The sequence below is a fragment of the Micromys minutus genome (assembly GCF_963924665.1).
Source record: "Micromys minutus genome assembly, chromosome: 11".
Classification (NCBI taxonomy): domain Eukaryota; kingdom Metazoa; phylum Chordata; class Mammalia; order Rodentia; family Muridae; genus Micromys; species Micromys minutus.
In genome coordinates, this window is record NC_137980.1 from 49,246,913 (window position 1) to 49,261,219 (window position 14,307).

Sequence of the window (14,307 nt, forward strand, 5' to 3'; positions counted from 1 at the left end):
CTAGTCTTTTCCCTCCCTTTGAAACCTCTTTGTGCTGAGCATGTTGAAGCTTTGAGGGTTAGAACTCCCTGGACTGTCCGTGTGGCCAGCCCCGGAATAAACCTGACTTCCCACTTACCAGCTCTTGTCTCCCAAGGGCCAGCTTCCAAGAGGCAGAGGGCAACATCTGGACCTTTCACCGACGTCAACATTGTTAAGGAGTTATGAAGAGCCGTCTCTGCTTAGGTGGGTGGGATTGTGGGTATTTGGGGTTCAGGACATAACTGTGGGGTAATGCTCGCTCAGCACACAGAGGGCATTTACCTCTGCATTTCCTGGGTACTGAGATGTGGTCCTGGAGCTCTTTATGCTTGTAGTTAGTAAAGACAATAAAATTTCATTGCAGAAAGCAAAATTTCCAGTAGGGATTGTTAGGAGAAGGATGAAGAGAGTGGGGGGCATATGGCCCATGGAGGTGCGCTGAGGCCTGGGGGCAAGGGAGATGCCTCTGGGGGGCCCATGTTGGGAATCTCTTCCCCCTGAGGGACCAGCCACATGCCGGTATAGTACAGAATAGAGTTTATTCAGGAGGGTGGTAGAGGCAGAGAGAGAGAGAGAGAGAGAGAGAGAGAGAGAGAGAGAGAGAGAGTAGAGGAGTAGAGGCTGGCCATGAGCATGTGGAGAGAGGGGAGGGAAGGGAAGGGGAAGAGGAGGGGTAGGAGTGGGAAAGCAAGGCTGCAAGAGAGCAAGAGCAAGAGAGAGAGGAGGGGGCAAACAGCCCCTTTTGTAGTGTCAGGTCTTTGGGGCGGAGCATACCTGGCTATTGCTAGGTAACTGAGGGGTGGGGTTTACAGAATCCCAACAGGGATGGTCCTGTGTTTTCAGCTTTTGCCTGTAATTTCCAGTAATTTTAAACTTTGTTCCACCCTTGGCTCCAGGAACCCTTCCCTGACCACTCCCATGTTTCCCTGAGATCCCAGAATCCCTTGCATGTCCTCCCCAGCATGACATTAACCACACCCAGCTTTGTGGTAACAGAGGTCACTCAGAAACACAACTCCAGATTCTCTGGTGCTCTTCATCAAACATGGAGGAGGGAGCTGGAGAGTTGGCTCAGTGAGTTAGAGCACTGTTCTTCCAGAGGACCAGGGTTCGATTCCCAGCACCCACATGGCAGCTCACAGTACCCTGTGCACTTCCTGTAGACTTGGGGGTGCCTCAGTAACTTCATCAGACTGAATAACAGTGTAACGCTCAGGAAGGACAGGAGGCGTTGGGGTTACGTGTGCATGTGTATGTATGTGTGTGTGTGTGTGTGTGTAGCACAGGCAACCCCACAGGACAGCCTGTTCCATGTACCATGTAGTCCTTGTCCCAGGGGCAGAGGGTTGTGGAGGCCTTTGTCCCTAGGCCAGCCCCCAAGCCTCGTTATTTCCAAGTATGTCTTTTACCCTGTGGCTGCTGCTAAATATTGACAGGAGTTAGAAGGAAGCTGTGTTTATTGAGGGCTTTATTTCCCAGATCCTCATTGGTTAAGTGCACACTCCTTCCTCCGGTGTGCACTTCTATCTCTGAAAACTGGGTCCTGTAGGGTTCCATTCCCATTCACTGGTCAAGGAAGGCACGCTGTTTGAGGAGGTGACATTCTAGGGCCAGGCACTAGGATAAGAAGGGTTGTCCCAACAACAGGGACAGAGGCTTGGGAGAAGAAGAGAGCTCATACACATGTCCCAGGTCCCCAGGGAGTCTCTGCTTCCCCTGAACCTGGCCAGAGTTCAACTCCTTCCTCATTTCCTTGAGCTGCCTCTTCCCATCAGGCCTTAGCTCCCTTTGTGAAGTGCTGGCGTTGGATGGGAGACTCTCCTGTGCCTTGTAGCTTAGAAGACAAAGAGGGACAGTTTGGAGACTGGAGACTTGGTGGGGATGGGAATGTGTTTTTCCTATTTCAGGTGCTTTGAGGATGTTCCCAACCAGGAGCTATTTGCAGGAATGGGAAATTCCCATAGCAATGACCCTTGGACCTCAGAATTGCCAGTGTGCTATTGCTCCAGGTCTGGACTTCCTACTCTATCCACTGATAGCCACAAATCTATGGGGAGCTTTGGCTTGTAACAGGGCCCTGGTACCCAGGAACAGGCAAAACTCTTACCGTCCCTTCAGGGTCTCTGTGGTGTCTAGCCTTAGCTCAAGCAGGAACCAGGCTGCCTTTCACGGTCCCAGATGATTTGACTTGTGTATTACTTAGGGTCTCATTGCTGTGTAGAGACACCATGAGCAAAACAACTCTTGGAAAAGAAAACATTTAATTGGGACTAGCTTATAGTTCCAGAGGTTCAGTCCCTTATAGCAGGAAGCATGGCAGTGGGCAGGCAGCCTTGGTGCTGGAGGAGCTGAGAGCTCTATATCTTGATTTGAAGGCATCCAGAAGGAGACTGTCTTCTGCAAGCAGCTGAGAGAGGGACTCTCTTTCATACTGGGCAGAGCTTCAGCACTTGGAGATCTCAAAGGCTGCTTACGAAGTGACACACTTCCTCCAACAAGGACACACCTATTCCAACAAGGCCACACCTACTAAAAGTGCCCCTTCCCATGGGCCAAGCACTCAAACCACCACATTCTACTCTTTGCCCCCCCCCCATAGGCTTGTTCAAACACATACTTAGCCAAAGCATGATGCAAAATACATTTAGGTCAATTTCCAAAGTCCCCAATATCTATCACAGTCACAACAATGTTTAAAAGTTCAAAGTCTCTTCTGAGATTCATGCAATCTCTTAACTGTTATCCTATAAAACAAAAATAAAAAGAAGATCACGTACCTCCAACATCACAGGATATACATTACCATTCCAAAACGTCATAGTGAGGAAATACTGGACCAAAGCAAGAGAGAAAATGAGCTGGGAAAACTCCAAACTTTGCATCTCCATGTCTGATGTCAGATAGTCTTCAGATCTCCAACTCCTTTCATCTTTGTTGACTGCAGCACACTCTTTCTCTTGGGCTGGTTCCACTTCCTGTTAGCAGCTTTCCTCAGCAGGCATCCCACAGGTTTGTCATCTCTAACATCTTGGAGCTCCAGGGCAATTTCAACTGTATGGCTTCTTGTTCCAATGCCTTGGATCCACCCATGATCTTCTAGGTTCCTCCAAAGGAACTAGTCAGCTCTGGCTGACTCCACTCCACTGCTGATGCTGTTCTTGGTAGTTATCCCATGGTACTGGCATCTCCAATATCCTGGAGTCTTCTACTAAAACTAGGCATCACCAATAGCATCTCATAGGCTCTCTTCATGGTGCCAACTTATCTGTATGACCCCTTCAGCCCTGGGTCATGTAACTGAGGCTACATCTTCACCAATGGCCTTTCCTGGCTTCTCACAGTTCCAAGCCTCAGCTGCTCTCCATGACCCCTTCATGACTTTAAAACCAGTACCACCTGGGTGATTTTTACAGAATACTGAGTATAGCTGTCAGCACAGTGTCTATCTCTGGAACACAGTTTCTTTGTGCTCCCCCCCCTCCAAAAAAATACTTCCCAGAAGATTTCACCTCAGTAATGCTGGTCTCTTCTTCTGCTAATTTCTTATCTCCAGCTGACCAGCATCAATTTTCTCAATAATCCATTCTGTTCTTGGCTCTGAAGCCAGAGCCACATTACCCAAACTGCCGAGTTCCGCTGCTTGCTCAGGCTAAAACATGGCTTCCCTGTTCTATTACATTATCACCAGCGTTCTATTTTCCAAGCCCTTCAATGCCTACGCTTTGCCATCCTGGACTTTGCTCTGTAAGCTAACCTTGAACTCAGAGCTCTGCATGTCTCTTCTCTCCTGACTGCTGGGATTAGAGGTGTGTACCACCAGCCTGGACCTGAGCTTTTCTTTACCTTTCCCACAAGATCTTTATAAGTTCTGGATTGTAGTTTATTCCAGATATAGTCAAGATGACAGTTGAGAATAGCCACCACAATCCATTACTTGTCAATTTGACACATAGTCAAATCTCCTTGCATTCAAATGAAAACAAAACCCAAGTCATAATAATGCCTAACAGGACATAACATCCCTCTTTCAACTGTAAACACACAAACAATATGCTTATCTGGGTGGGATCTGGTCCCAAAGTCCCTTAATTTTACTTAATATTCTTGAATATAGGATTTAGTTCTATTTTACTTGCTTGTGCCCCTGTAATCTTTGAACCATATATTTTGTATTTTTCCCTTTTCAGATTGTTAAACTAGATAAAAATTCTCTTCAAAAGACTGGACCGTAGGGCAGAGTCTATACTGGACTTTTTTGAGGCCTCCTTTCTCAATGCAATTAATCTGAATCTTTTTACCTTAGCCTCAACCAGAGGAGGGCAAAAAACATCCACATCATACTAGAATTTCTCTCCTCTGAAACCTCTTCAGCCAGGCCCCCCGGGTTCAAATCACCTCAGCAACAATGTTTCCATATTCTTAATACGATGGCCCATTAAGCCCCACTTAAAGCATTCCACTGCTTTCCAAATCCTAAGTCCCAAAATCCACATTCCAAAAAAAAAAAAAGACATGGTCTGGCCTATCACAGCAATACCCCACTCCTGGTACTAACTTCTGTCTTAGGGTTCCATTGCTGTGGAAAGACAATACAACCAAGGCAACTCTTATAAAAGAAAACATTTAACTGGGGTTCAGAGTTCAGTCCATTACATCATGACGGGAAGCATGGGAGCATGCGGGTAGACATGGGGCTGGAGGAGCCGAGAGTTGTGCATTTTGATGTGAAGGGAACCAGAAGAAGCAGGAGAGGACTCTCTTCTACACTGGGAGGAGCTGGAGCAAGGGGCACCTCAAAGCTTGCTTATACACTTCCTCCAATGTTGGAATAATCATACTAACCCCCATTCGCTTAGGGTTAGCTAGACTGCCCTCTTGCACGCCTCAACTCTGGGAGCGATACACGCCCCCTTTTGTTATGCTAATTGGCCCAGTCACAAGGTACTCCACACCTGGTCTTCCTGTTCCCAGTTGCCCCAGGTTACAGACTTCACCCTAGAGGGTGACTCTTCTACCCAGCAGCTAGGGAATTTGCACACCTCCTCTGTAATTACCTGAGTGTATATACTGAGACTGGAGTCAGTCATGAGAAACTACAGTTGAAGATGGAGTATAAAGCATTTCTGGTAACACGAATAATTGAGTCCTGTCTTTCTTTCAAACCCTTAGACCTTCGCCCAGTTCAGAGTAGCTGCTTGTGGTGTGAGCACCACATTCCAACAAGGCCACACCTCCTACTCATGTCATTTCCCATGGGCCAAGCTTACCCAAACCACTCAGCTTGAATTGTCTTATTGCTGAGGTGGAGAAAACCTATGATCTTGGCGCCAAGAACCTGAGAAAAGTTGAGCCCCCAGCCTGGTGGGCCGAGTCCCCAGCCAAGTGGCAAGTCTCTCTCTCTGCCCGACACAATCAATTTTTTACTCATGGTTAGTCACCTTTTCCAGCTGCTGCCCAAGAGGTACCAGGTGCCTCTTTTGGGTCTCAGGCCCCTGGGATCTCCTGCCAAGCTGCAGCTGTGCCAGAGCAAGTCTGTTCTTTCCAGAACAAAGACTGCCTTTGTTCCAGGGAACCTTTGGATTCGGAGAAGTTCCTTTCCAGGGCTACCCACTAACCCCCACTGTTCAGCCCCAGGCTATCATGCGGAAAATTGTGCCATAGTCTTCTAGTTACTGACACAGACTTGGAAATGGGCAAAACTGAGTCTAAACCCAGACCTCAGTCATTCCTGAGGTGCCTGCTATGAAACTTAACCAAATTGGGGCTGTCTCAGGTCATACATCCAAAGACCTTTTTTTTCTTTGTTCTGTGTCTTGGCCACAATGTACCTTGGACAATGAGTCCAGTTGGTCACTAGGGAGCACTCTTGACTAGATCATTCATGATTTTGAATTTTTCTGCTGGCATGTGGACAAATGGTTTGAATTCCCTTAGATCCGGGTTTTGGGGGAGCTGCGCTCCTGGTCCTCCCTCTGTAACCAGTGCTTGATGGCTGAAGTCTTGTTGGCTAGGTTTGTGGCATCCTTCCATCTGGGGCTCAGGTCCTGAGGCACGCTCTGCTCTGACTGAGGTACCTGAGTCGTGGGCACATCCACTCCTTCTCTGAGCCCCATTTACCCCTCCCCTTTCTACACCATCACATGCTCTGCCTAGTGACCCCCTTCTTCCTTGTACTCATCTCTTCCTTCTTCCCTGCCTACCCCTCCCCTCCTTTCTGCTAATCCTACCCCTCCCTTTCTACACCATCACATGCTCTGCCTGTGGCTGGAGCTGAAGGAAGTGTTCACATTAATATTCCTTTCTTCCACCAAGATGTCTCCCAGACTGAAAAACAGCTAGACACTGTTGGGATTCTGTAAACCCCACCCCTCAATTACCCAGCAGTAGCCAGGTATGCTCCACCCCAGTGACCTGACACTATAAAAGGGGCTGCTTGCCCCCTCCTCTCTCTCTTGGCCTCTCTTGCCTCCTGGCTCTCTTGCTCTCCCAACCCTACCCCTCCTCTTCCCATTCCCTTCCCCCCTCTCTCCACATGCTCATGGCCAGCCTCTACTCCTCTATTCCTCTGTCTCTGTCTCAGTCTCTCTCTCTCTCTCTCTCTTTCCCTCTGCCTCTACCACCCTCTTAACTCTCCCATGACCTAAATAAGCTCTATTCTGTACTATACTGTCGTGTGGCTGGTCCCTCAGGGGGAAGGGATCCCCAACATGGGTCCCCCAGAGGCATCTCCCTTGCCCTCAGGCCTCGCCACACCTCCATGGGCCATATGCCCCCCACTCTCTTCATCCTTCCCCTAACATTGGTGCCGAAACCCGGGACGTCATCTTTTCACAGCATTGGTGCCCCGTGACTTTTCCTTTCATTGGTGCCCCGTCATCTTTTCCTTACAGACACCTCTGAAAACTTATCTGCCTATATGAAAGAGACCTGTTACCTGCGCTGTGACTTAACATGGCCTTTATGTCATTCAAGCCTCCACTCTTGCTCCCAAGGAGTACGAACAGGTTCAGTACACAGACCAAACCCACCTAGTGGACCGTACAGTTCCCCATGGGTGACATGGTGGTGCCAGCTGCAGAACCTAATTGGGATTATCAACTGGGTCAAAATGGCTTCCAGAGTGGGGGTGGGGTGGAGGGACCCATGGTCCGTTGCTTCCTACAAGGCATGAAAATGGTCTCAAGTTGACAAACATCTGGCCATTATTCTAAACTGATTACAATAGACCCTGATCCAATACACCGGCCATGACCCAGCCTCCCTAGCAAGATCCTTTCTACCATGGTCCCAAACACCCATTTGATTTCCCAGTCATCACAAGATATTTGGGGGAAAATTAAAAATAAAAAAGCTGAAAGTGTTTATTAACCCCCCCCCCCCATACAGGAGTTGGCAAAGATGGCTTTTAAGGTCTTTAATGACCGAGAGGAGACACCGCATCTTCCTGACAGGCTTAGCTACAGCACAAGGCTTTGGCAGCCGCCCTGTGGCCAAGGGTTATCCCACAGAGGAAACGGGAGACCTGCCAGTCCCAATCCCACAAGGGTCCGGCAAAAGTCATCTCCTCCAGAGGCCTGCTTCGTAGGCGGACAAGAGAGCCACTGGTACTGTGGCTGCGCTGACTTGACAGCCCATCGGGCCGTGCCCTGTCTGCTGGTGGCCCGGCCACTAGAGGTCAGAGTACCTCCATGTAGACTCATTCTCTGTGCCCCCCATCGGGCCGTGCCCTGTCTGCTGGTGGCCCGGCCACTAGAGGTCAGAGTACCTCCGTGTAGACTTCTGTGCCCCGCCATGGAGGTCCAGCCACGCCAGCGCAGGCACCTCAGACCCTCTCAGCCTGAGAGCTGCTTGGTCTGCTGGAGGATTGACCGCCCCCAGCCTCGGGAACACCCATCTCTCTCACCAAGCTCCAGGGAGTGGGTAAGTCCATCACTTCCTGGTGAACACAGTGGCTACCTTCTCCGTCTTGACTTCCCACTTGGGTCCCACAGCCGGGCCCCATCACTAACTTCTGTTATGGACACAACCCCTTTCTTTCCACAAGAGACCCTGCCACTTCCTCCCATGCTTACAGAACAATTCTCACATCCTTTTCTGGTCATGCCTGTCTGCCCAGTGCCTTTACTTGGCTGTGATATCCCCAGCTGCTTTGGGGCCACCCTCTCTCTGGCCCCCATTATCATCTCCTTCTTCCCTCAGTTACCCCACAGATGCCTACCCCAGACTATCCCTACCCTACCTGGTCTTGTCGACCTCCAAGTATGGGATATCTCTACCTGCCAGTTGCTACGTACAAGCTGGTCCTAATCCACCTTAAGGACCCCTCTTCCCTCTCTTCCAGAGCCCAATCTCCATTTCTGAAGCCTGTCATGCAGCCTCAAGCCCATCACTATCTGCCTCCAATCTCGGACTCTCACTCCCCACTGCACCTTGCCAGGCACCCATTCTCCTGGTGCTACTGTTTAGTTCAGGACCCTGGCCTCATTAACGAGGCAGTCATCCCAGTCCACCCCATGTTTATCGGCTCCTACACCCTCCTCTCTAACATTCCTCCTACAACTTCACCATCCTGGTCCTAAAAGTTGCCTTCTTTACTGTCCCCCTTCACCCGGAGCCAGATTTTCTCTTTGCCTTCACCTGGGAGGACCCTGTTTACATGGACAGTTCTGCCTCTGGGCTTTGGGGATAGTTTGCTTTTCTTTAGCCATGCCTTGCCCAGGACCCCTCCAGTTCCAACCTTAACCCTAGTAAACTTCTGCAATACGTAGATGACCTCATGCTTGCCAGCCCCATACTGTCGATCCCAGAGGGCCACCTCTTTACTTCTAAACTTTCTTGGCTTCCTGGGGTACCACGTCTCCCTCTCTGAAGCTCATCTGTGCTCTCCAACTATAGTATACTTGGTCGTTCAGCTTAGCCAGTGCTCTAAGACCCTCACTTTTGACCAAACATGGACTTGGAAGGGCTACAACCTCCAAGTACAGTAGCTCAGATTCTTCCATTTTGGGACCTGCCAACTCACCATTTCTGTGGATGCAAGTTCCCTTACAGACAACTCAGGAGCCCATCAGGCAGCATATGTGGTGGTCACCTCGGCTGGGACACCTGAGATGGACCGTCTCCCCGTGGAAACCGCTTCAAAGAGGCTGAATGAATGTCTCTAACCAGTGTACTCCATGCTGCCAAAGGACAACAAGATGACATCTGTACTGATTCAAAGCTTGCTTTTTTAATCGCTCTTAGCCACTCTGTCCTGTGGAAGCAAAGTTTCTTCACCACCAAAGGCATTCCTGTTGTCAGGGGTCCCCTGATAGCAACGCTCTTGGAGGCCTTCCAGCTCCCTGCAGAGGAGGCCATAATTCACCGCTGGGGGCTCCAGACCTCCACAGACCTAGTCGCTCTGGGTAATGGCAGGGCAGATCAGTAGCCCGAGGTTTGGTTTCCAGCTCGTCCAGACCCACAGGGCGCATCCTCTTCCTGATATTCGCCTACAAACCCCAGCCAGGGGAAGAAACAAATTCCTTGGCAAAGGAACCACACAAGCAAAGAACGGATGCCTTTACTGAGTCACCACCTTATTCTTTCCCCAGAAATGATGCCTCCACCATCTCTGACACCCACCAGAGCCTATGCATTGGTCCCAAGGCCCTATTCCTGTTTCCAGGCCCCTTTTCTATCCCACCTATTTTAGAAACTATATTTTACAGGTCCAAGCTTCCTGACAGATGTGTGCTAAGACCAACCTGCAGGAGGATCTCCAGACTCGTCAGACACTGCATGACCTCAGAGGACACCAACCAGGTGAAGACTCGCAAATTGACTTCACACACATGCACACCCACAAAACACTCCACTATCTCCTAACCTTTATTGTTACGGTGGATTGAGACATTCCCCACGTCTTGGGAAATAGCAGACATGGTGACCTAGAAACTCCCTGAACACTTCGTTCCTCCATTTAGCACGCCATAGACCTTCTGAACAGACAACGGTCCAGCCTTCATTTCCAAGGTCATTGAGCTCATCTCTGAAGCCTTGAGCATCTCTTGGAAGCTTCTCTCTTATGCTCCCTTCTCAGCTCACACCTTGACAACCACCTCTCTATTGCCACATCAGTGGACTCAGACACTGCTGACCCTCTCCCCCTTTCCCCGGGGGACCAGACACTTCTCAAACAATTATCTTCTAAGTCTTTAGAGCCCCGGTGGATAGGATCCTACACTGTGATCCTCACTAGCCCCTTGACAGGAAAACTCCAGGGACATCAGTTTTGGTACCATCTAATTTTCTAGGCTCAGGAAGTCCCCAGACCAAGATGGATGATCCACCCGACAGCTGGGACCCAGCCACTCGAGTTCTGCCGAAATACCCAATGGTCGGGCCTGGCTATGTTCACGCTCAGTAGATTTGCCTTTGCCTCTTTCTCTTCCTGAGTCATGTTTGTTCTTTGTTGCCGCTGTTGCCCCAGGCACCAGGCCCTAAGACACCCCTGCCAGGCTGCCTTTCTGCTTATTGTCACCTCAGTCCTCCCCCGTTAGGTGAGGCTGTGCCAGTCCAACTGCTGGTGCTTCCGTGTTTGGAATACTTGACCAATGGAGTTGGTGAGATCCCCAATGACTCTGTGGACCAGGCCAACTGCCCCGCTAAGGGATGCCAAGATGTTATCTCTATCCCAACCGACAAAGGCCTGTTGCATTCAATGGGTCAAGGAATATGGGGGCTGCCCAGGGGGCTCTTGTAAAAGAAGCCTCCTAAGATGGTGTGAATAAAACTGCCTCTGGTGGCTAACACTGTCAAGGATGGGCTACCAAACTAGTTCAATGTCACACCAGTATAGTGTGACATTGCATTGATATTCAAGATCCTTGGGATGACCATTGGACACAGGGAGTGATAGGAAAGGTTGTCAAATGGAACCATATGAACAAACAGAAATCTGGAGAGCTTACATCCAGACCCTGCCCTCTGTCCTGCAGAGTCTCTCAAACCTCACCAATACCAAACAACAGCAGGCGGAGTTCCACCAATCATACCTAGGAGTCCCATCTTTATTCTAGGTAAAAACTTAACAATAAAAATGTTTCTCCTGGCTGGGCCTCATCCTGGAGGGAGCAACCCTACTTAACCTCACTGAAGCCTCCAGCCAACCTTAGCCACTGTGTTCTCTGTGCTGCTCCGATCGAAGGGCCCTTACTTAGTACCTACCTATGTGATACCAAGGTCTGATCCCTTCCAACCAAGGTGAACACCACGCAAGACGTACCCCTCTTCCAAGGCTCCCTGGATACCCAATTCCTTTCCTGCTACTCAGGACTCTGCTCCCTCCACAATAACTAACACAGTTTTGGAATAGGTCTGGGCACCCCCTGCAGGGGTGTTCTCCTGGTGCAATGGCTCTTATCAACATATCCGCCCTGGTGGAAACTAATCTGAATCATCCACCAATTGTCTGAAGAGCTCCACCGATGCACCTCCGTTCTGTTCTTTCTGGCAGCCTTCACGCTTCATGTGGCTAGCGCCGTTCATAAGGCTGGCGGTAATAAGCTATTTTTTTTTCCTGGCAGCTTGCCTCCTCCACTTTCTCCAGGAATGGATTGGTGAGGTTTCCCAAGTAATGATCAACCAAACGCTCAGCAGCCATACCTCTTGCACAAGCCCACTGACTCCCATCTCTCCCACCCTATGCTGTTCCTCCTCAGCAGGAAATAGCCAGATCTGTGCTCTTATACCCAAAGAGGTTGGGGTGTTTGGTCGAAACCCCCACTCGCTTCCGCATAAGCTGGGAAACCCCACCCACTTGCATGCTCTGGGCTAACATTTCATCACCGCTCACCTCAGTGTTTCTGACAACCCACCCAAGAGTGCCCACCCAGGGACTCAGTTTTCGACCATATATGAGCACAATCCCAGCTCCTAGCTGACACACCTATAACCCCGCCCCCTTGCTTTCCCAAGGGTGTGCGACTTCATTGACCTCCACCGGTAAGATAGGAGAACCCTCCCGAGAACTGTCTCTCAATAAACCTGCCTTTATATTCCTGATCTGGCCGGATCTGGCTTACTGCACTGGTTGAACACACGGCCCTCAAGGCAGGAGGGAAGCTATTATTCCTGCAGTACGCAGCAGCGCCTCAGTCTCCAGCAATGGCCTTCTGGGAATTTCTCAGCAAGACCAGGTTGTTTAACATTTGTCCGTACAGAGTTCCTTCCCTAAATTCAGAGAGCCCTTGCAGAGTTTTAGGAGGCAGGAACTGAGCCTCGGGCAGGAGGAGGAATACTGTCACGTGTGAGCATCAAATCCTCAGCTGAGGCACTGCTGAGACCTCCCCACCCGGTAGACAGTGGCTTTGGGTCACTCAGATGTGGGATCAACTCCACAGTCATTTAAAGACATATTTTTTGGGGTACCTTGTGCCACAGGCTATGATGAGCCAAGGTCCCCACAGTGTGGTGAAAACTCAGCTGAGAGAACCCAAGACCAGAGAATGAAATAAGCTTCCTTGAGGTCACACCGACGGCAAGTGGCCGAGATGGGCTTTGAACCCAAGGTGCCTGGGATCGTAGCTCCTATTCTCAGTTCTGTCCGGAGAGCTTACCTCGGCCCCACAGCCCCCTCCCAGCACCCTCAACTGAAACAGAGGTCAGGATTTCACCTCCTGTTTCCAATGACAAAAGAGGGTTCAAGAGCTAAGTGGCATCTGTAAAGTCAGTCAGCCTCAGGGGTGGGAACGGGGAGGAACACCGGGTTGCTGTTTGAAATTAGGCCCAGGGATTCCGTGGCTAGGGCTTTGAACATTGAGTCCAGGCCTCACAGCCGCTTTGGACACTCTTATAGACCATGAGGTGCCCTGTCTGCCATGGGCATTGTGGAGAAGACCAAATGGAGCGAAGAGTCAGGGCTGCCACGCTCATGCCGCCAAGGAGACATGACAAAGTGGCAAGCCAGGGGCTGGTCTTCCGTGGCCCATCTCACCCTCTCCCTGCCCAGGGGCCCCCTCCCCACCTGTCCTAAATCAGCGGACAGTGCCTGGCCCACAAGTGAGCTGCCGGAGGGGGACCATTCAGTCATCCTGGAGTGGACAATCCCTTTTGCGTTCTAATTTAAAAAATAACTTTTCGACATTATTATATTTTACTGGACTGGTTTGGCACCTGATGTATGTTATCTCATGACTTACATGAGACAAACATCTGAAGGGACGGGTGGTTTAAGCTGGCTCATGGTTTTAGAGGTGTCACTCCCCCATGACAGAGAGGGGAGTGGCAGAACAGAGCAGCTAATGTCATGGCAGACAGCAAGCAGAGAAAGATGGCTGTAGGGAGGGCCAGAGAAACAGCCCCAGAGACGTGTTTCCAGTGACCTGCCTCCTCCGAGCAGGCCTCATCTACCTTCCACCACCTCCACACGGTCACAGTCTGACTCTACAAGATTAATCTAGCCCCTAGGTCAGAGCTCCCACGATCTGATCCTTTCTGAAAACACCCCGAGACACACTTTACCCATCTCCTAAGTGTTTATTAATCAAGTTAGGTTGATGGCGTTAACCCTCATAACATTTGCCCAAGTGAAGCACGCAGTCTGGGCTCCTTTGGTCTATCACAGAGCAACTCAGTCGCATTGCTACTTAACTTTGACGGCTTCTCGACCCTGGGAGGAGCTTAGGGTACGTTGGCTTGCAGCAGGAAGTCTGCCTGAGAAATGGCTCACACAGCAACTTTGGGAATTTACTGTGTCTGAATCTTTGGGGAACATTTCCCAAACCAGACCCCATGGTGTTGTCTTTTCTGAACGCTACAGAGATGTTTTGGGGGAACTGTGACTCTGTCTGCCCATTTAGGGTCCAGAAGTGACTTTTGGATTTTCAGAGGGCAGAGCAGGGTTGTTATGTGTGTTGGGAAGTGGCCAGAAAGTTAATAAATCACAAATTGATGGGAGAGGGGGTGGTGGAGTGGAGGCCCACCTCTCTATGTGTAGCAGATGCTTCCGAAGAGCAGCCAGGATAGACTTACAAAAATGAATTGGATCGTGTCTTTAAAAAAAAAAAAAAAAAAAAAAAAAAAAAAAAGATTTATGTGTAAGCCCATATGCGGGCATTGCACATGCATGCAGGTCCCCACAACCGTCAGCAGAGGGCGCCGGTTCACCTGCAGCCACAGTTACTGGAGGTTGTGAGCTACCTCACGGGAACTGATCTCTCTGGTCCTCTGCAAGAGCAGGGAGCATTCTCTGAGCCATCTCTGCAGCCCCTGAGAGATGTGTCCTTCTTGTGTTCGAAACTCTCCAAG